We start from the raw sequence: 6,000 nt of genomic DNA, 5'->3' as shown, positions 1-6,000 counted from the left end.
GAGGCTGCGGCTGCAGGAAGCTGGTTTGGGACGCAATTTGAAGCGTAGGGAAGTAGGTGAAAGCTCAGTGTCGCCAAAGACGCAACAGGGAGACACCTCCTGTGTCCCCCCCCGCCCCCCCCCCAAGGCCTGCAGTAGACCTCCTCTAGGACTCCAGTACCTCTGGCCTGGCCATTCTGGCCTCCCCTGAGGGAGAAATCAGCCTTCTGAGGATGTTCCTGGCGCTGAAGTGCCTGGAAGAGCCCAAAGCGTCCCCAAGTCTGGTGGCAGCAATTCTCCCCGAGATCCAATGCTGCTGAGCACCCCCTCCCCCAAGCACCCTGCCCATTCCTAGGCCCGGCCGGCTCCGGAGAGGGGGAGATTTTGCAGACAGCATTCCCCCTCTCCTCCTCTCCCCACCCCCACCCTGCCCAGTGAACAAGAGGACTTCCTGGAGAGCCCTGGAGAGAGGCTCTAGTGGCTAGAGGCCTGAAACCCCAGGCTTGGCTTGTTTGATGTTTAGCATCCCAGAGCGGCTTCCCACCCCCGCTCCAGCCTGGGAACCCGGTTCTGTGGGTCCGAGAGACAGGACAGCAGCCCTCTCTCTCAGCTGGCAGGGCCCCGGGGCCCGGGCTGAGCCGGGTGCAGGGGAAGCCAGCAGAGCCGGTGAAAGAGCCTGGGCTGCCGCCCGCCGCCCCCACCGGGGGCCAGAGCAGGTACAGCAGGAGTCCTGGAGGCCAGGAAGGGGGCGAGGGGCCAGGACTGCCTCTCTGGCCCCAGCGGCTCTGGGAGGGGGACCGGCCGGGAGAAGTAGCTAGCTTAAAATCCCCCGAGTGGAGTGGGAGCCAGGCCACAGCCCACTCGGCGGGAAGCGCTCAGGACTCTGAGTCCGGGAGGCGGGGAGGCCCGCGCGCTCCTGTCCAAGACCCTCTTCCCACGGCTAGGGATTGGCCTTTCAAAGAGGAAGACCTGCTCCGGAGCCTTCGAAGGGATTGCACATCCTCCCGGGCTGGGCGAGGCCTAGGTCTGGCAGCCAGGCCTGCGGCTTTGAGACCCCAGAGAGGAATTCGCAGACTTTAGAGGCCGCGGCGCTCTCCCAGCGCTCCGGCCCTGCGCGCCGCGGCGAGGGCTGTCCCCGCGCCGGGGCACAGGAGGTAGCGCGAGTCTCTTCCCAGGCGACCCGAGCGAGATAAGAGGAAATGAGAGCGGGGTGTTCTGACTTCCAGCTCATTAGGGACCAGGTAAGGTCAATGCTTTCTCCATTATGTCTTTATCTTAAAAGCGGGTCAATTTAAGATAAGGGAAAAAAAGCCCAGGATCTGTGTGAACCGCGGTGATAAAAACTGACCCCTTTTTCTGAACTAAAAGCAAGCCAGGCAGCCCATTCATTTTCTATAAACAAGAGAGTTGTGAGAAGCTGCTGTGAATTCTGATCGAATGTCTCCTCTCTCCAGACATCGCCCCCCCCCACCCCGCCCGTCCCCACCCCCCAACTGTGAGCGGGGGAGCAGAGTGAGCAGCGAGATGTTATTTGTGGAGAACTGGAAAGCCTGCTGGGAAATGTGAGTCTGGGATTAAATGGCTCCTAGGCACGGTTTGCTGATTTGTTTGTTTCAAATTCGGCTTTCTTTTGGAATGGGAGGAAAATGACAGCCTTGAGTCCTGAGGGGAATGAGGCTGAAGGTTTTCCTTGCTCAGCCAGGAGGGCCGGACACCGCCTTCCTAGGGCTCTCTTCTACCTCCTGGATTGGTGTGCTTATGGTTGTGCAATGGTATTTTTGCAGCTTCGGGCCAGCCTCTGTGGGGCCGTCTTGGGCTCCTGCCTCAACTGAGAGTTCAGAAAGTTTTCTGGTGCCTCTTTGGCCAGTAGTTTCTGGAAGGAGCGTCCTATCCTGAGTCACCGTCTGTAGTGAGCTTGTCCACCCAGGGGGCTGGAGGAGTTGGGTATGGATGGGAGTGAAGACTGTTTGACTGAAGGGGAGGTCCAGGGTCTGCATGCCTCCTCCCCGGGTGTAAATGTGTTTCTGAACTTTTCTCAGAGGAACGAGGAGGAGCAGGCTGTGGCTGAGCCACCAAGCCATCGCTGGAGTGTCTGGCTGCTCTTCCCACTGACAGTGACCTAATGCCCTACTTGGAGGGCATCTAGGAATGGCCCAGGCTCCTCACAGGAGAATGTTTTCCTTTGGGCCTCTGCTTCTTAAACCTGTCTTGTCTTTGTTATTACGGATTGTAACAGTTTGGGGAAGCATAAGATTTAAATCCACTTCCCTGTTTTATTTCTTTTTAGTTATTTGCAGGACACCGCAATATAATCAGTCACTATCTGTGCTCTGCTTGAAATGGAAATACGTATTTTAAAAATTGCAGGCAATAGGCCCTCTCCTCTAACACAATAGCGACATCTGATTCTGCCCACTCTGTGTGTAAGTATAAGTGGTTGCATACGGACACCTGCCTGTGTATGTGTCATAGGAGTACACGCACACATACATCTATCTTATATGTCTATTTTATAATAGACTTTAAAAGAAAAAATTTTAATATAGAATTCTCTTATAGGGGATCCTAGAGAACTGCTGCATGCAAGAAAGTTGAACACATTCATTACATCAATTAAGTTGCCGTGTGAAACTGAATTTCCCTGAAGAAAAAATCAAGTAAACAAAAACTTTCCTTAGTTTTGCCAACTTTGAATTGGACCATTAATTTAGTTTCACATGAAATGAGAACTAATTACATTATGGGAAAATATTAAAATTGATTCTTAAAGAAAATGAACTTGTTGCCTGAGACACACAGCTGTAGATGAGACTTCCTGAAGCAATCTATAACAAAAACTGCTTTCATTCGTCACACCTACATCATCCACTAATGAGAACCATTAATATCAATTGTTTGTTACTATTGCCGGTGAACAGAAACAATGGGAATGTTTCTGAGCCTTGTTTGTAGCAAATGTTCCCCCCCCCCCACTCCCACACCCATCCACGGACCAGTGGAAACAAGAGGGCAGGTCTGAGTGTAGTCTCGCAAGAAAAAATATTTCATGCATTTCTGGGAACCCTGTCTTTGAGTGCTACCGGAGATAGAATTGTCAGTAACACTGGGCTGTTGGTGCATTGTTAAACATTGATTGTATTTTCTAGGGATTTTCAGGGTTGTTGATAGTGTCTTTCCTACAAAGATGTCAGGCCACGTGAAAGGAGTCATTGGATACCCCTCCCCAGCCCAGAAGCTCCGTAGTCTTTCTTGGGAAAGCCGGAGGATGGCAGGGCTTCTGCATTGCCTAGCACTCTCCCTCCCAATACTGCTGCACGAAGGTGCACAGAGCTCTGGGAAAACAAGGGTTTATTTGATCCAAGTGCCACTGATTTACCTGATCTCCCCAGAACACACAGGGCTGAGTGCATGCGCTCAGATGTAAACCTGGGAATTACCGTAATGACACGAAGAGGACTGAGAGAGCAGGTTCCCCTAAGCTAGCTGCTGGCTCTGTTCTAACTTAGGAGATCAGGTCTATGTTTTAACACATCCGGCTATGCATGTGTAGGGCGTGAACCCAGCCAGTTAGGGTCCCTGCAGGCACACCCAAAGCACCAGGTTTCTAAACTGACTTGGAGGGCAGGCTCTTTCAGAGCAGACTCTAAAGCCTTGAAGGATTAAACCTCTCTCCCCAGCAGGCCCCTCCGTCATGCCTGGAGGTCTGCGGGGTAGGAACTAAGGGAGGAGGAGTGAGCTGGGGGTGAGGGTTCACCCTTCCCTCCTGAGTGAGTGTGCTTCAGAAAGAATTGCAACCTTTGCAGCACAAGCGTGCACAGAGCACACCACCCCCTCTAGCCAAGGCCAGGAGTTGTAGCAACTAGCTACATTATCACCCAGCATTATCACCCAGCAACCTGTGACATTAACGGGAAAGTTGATTGCTGCTCCCTGGCAGGTCTGCCGAGGCTGAAGCCTAGGTGTGGTAAGTTTTGAAAGTGCTGCAATCGATCATACTCACAACTCATACTGCAGATACACCCCAGACATCTGTCTGCACACCACCAGGGCTTCGTACAGAAATGAAACAGGAAAACCTTTGAAAATAGTTAACAAAAAGTCAACCCACCCACAGCCACAATCTAGCACTAGATGGAGGCAAAGAGAACATCTTTGAGATGTATGGTAACATACAAGAACTTCATTGCAGCCCTAACAGTTGGCATTAACCTTCCTGTATGAACTGTTTTTCAACAACTACAGTGCCACGGCAACACAAAATTAGTTGTTGAAAATGGCTGACAGATTTTGTTGGCTGGGTGTCTGTGGAAACTTGGCGTTTGTGCTTGTGGTTCTGCCCATTGGTGAGACAAGAGAGGGAAGGAGAGGGGACTGGGGGGGGGGGGGGGGGAGGAGAGGGGAAGAGGGAGGGACAGCGGTGCCTGGGAAAGTGTGTGGGATTCTGCTGGTGTTTCTTACTTAGAGCTGAGTCTTGCTGGTTAGAGCTGGTCTGTGGGTCAAAGTGTCGGGGCAGAAGTGGTAGAATGTGTGGTGTGCATGATATTTCTGGCGTGATGCTAGTGGGGAGGGCAGGGGGGGCCTGCTGGGAGGCAGTGTGTGTGCCACGTATTTGCCTCTGGCCGGTAATACAATGGCCACGTAATTATCCAGCTGAAACAGGCCCACATAGCAAAAAGTTTCAAAATAGATCAACCTCCCCGAGATGAGAGGGAGCTGGTTACTGAGGTCTGCAGCCATCATCCTTTTTTCAATACATTTTAAACAAGAGGATCTGGGGGAGTGATTCCAATTCAATACACATAATCAGTTTGCAAGTCTTATTTCCATTTGAAAACAGGGCCATTTGCAATCATAAGAGCCGGACATGCTGAAAGATACCGGGCACTTTCTGAGCAGATGATGGGTGACAGAATCTGCAGGCAAGCTCTAAATATTTCTTCAAGCCTCAGACCTTAGGCATCAATCTCCAGCCCCAGTGGTATTTTGAAGCGAATATTCCTGTTGAATATATAACTTAATTGCTTAGAAAATCTCAACTGGAGGATTGAAGGCGGGGAGGGTAGCTGAAGGGGGAGGGGGAGACCGACAGAAATGGTGAGAGAGAAACCACGTTTGTGCTTCCCGGCGCTGCTTAAGAATCATTTAGAGAAGAGTATACGGGCACTAGATTTGATAGAAAATTCAGACTTCTTCCTAAAGTAAGGGCCGCCAGAGGAAGTTGTCCGAGGCTAAAAGGCGAGCTGCGAGCTGCCAAGACCGGCGTGGGGCGTGGATGTGGCAGGACCCGGCGCAAAGCTGCGACCCCAGCCCGGCGGCTCCGCGGCCTCCCGGTGGCATCGCCCAAGCCCGGGCGCTCCGGGCGGCCCCGGGTTTCAGTTGGTTGTCAGAGGTCTCGGGCGCGTGGGCGCTGGAAACCGGCAGCTGTTTTCTGGTCTTTCTTCGTAGAAAGTTTTTGTTCCCAGGACCTGGAGAAGCAGTTTCTGGGACCGAGCCCTCTCCACCGCGGACTCCGCACTCCTCACCGCGCTCGGGCTCCCCCCAGAACTGGTCCAAGCACCCCCGCCCCTTCCCCTGGCCTTCCCTCCAAGGCCCAGCACTCAGCCTCTCAATCTGCACCACCACACCCCGCTCCCCCCAAACCTCCCCCGCACCCATTACGGAGGCCAGAGGGCGGTTTCTTCATCCGGTTCCACATCCACTACCACTTCGGTCGCCTGGGCCTCCAACCCCTTCTGGAGACCCAGAAGCCCGGTGTGCCAAAGAGCAGAAATTCCCTGTGAATTTCTACCCCAGAACGTAGAGATATTATTGTAGTTCACTGGGTTCCCAAGGTATTCCAAACCGGAACTTGAAGGAATTTTTTAAACAATCTCTGATGAGTTTTTCCTAAGGCAAAGCTACCAACCTCTAACAAGAACTTTCTAGTTACCTGGAACTCAAACTAGTAATAGGTGTGTTCAATGCCCATTCCATTTTTGTTTTGAAAGGGGATCATTTATTAACTGCAGGTTGGTACCTCTT

At 52.3% G+C, this 6,000-nt stretch overlaps 1 long non-coding RNA gene across 1 annotated transcript in view; it reads left to right on the top strand.

Moving 5' to 3' along the window:
• The first annotated feature begins 545 nt into the window (after positions 1-545).
• The window catches only part of LOC311614533, a 28,947-nt gene continuing 23,492 nt past the window's right edge, over positions 546-6,000 (top strand). Inside the window, exon 1 of the long non-coding RNA XR_014793686.1 lies at positions 546-1,220. This is a non-coding gene — a long non-coding RNA (uncharacterized lncRNA). The remainder of the gene's footprint in view (positions 1,221-6,000) is intronic.

Source organism: Pipistrellus hanaki (assembly GCF_964339955.1).
Source record: "Pipistrellus hanaki genome assembly, chromosome: 1".
Lineage (NCBI taxonomy): Eukaryota > Metazoa > Chordata > Mammalia > Chiroptera > Vespertilionidae > Pipistrellus > Pipistrellus hanaki.
Note: the sequence above shows the minus strand (reverse complement) of the source record. Positions and strands in the feature narration are given on the sequence as shown.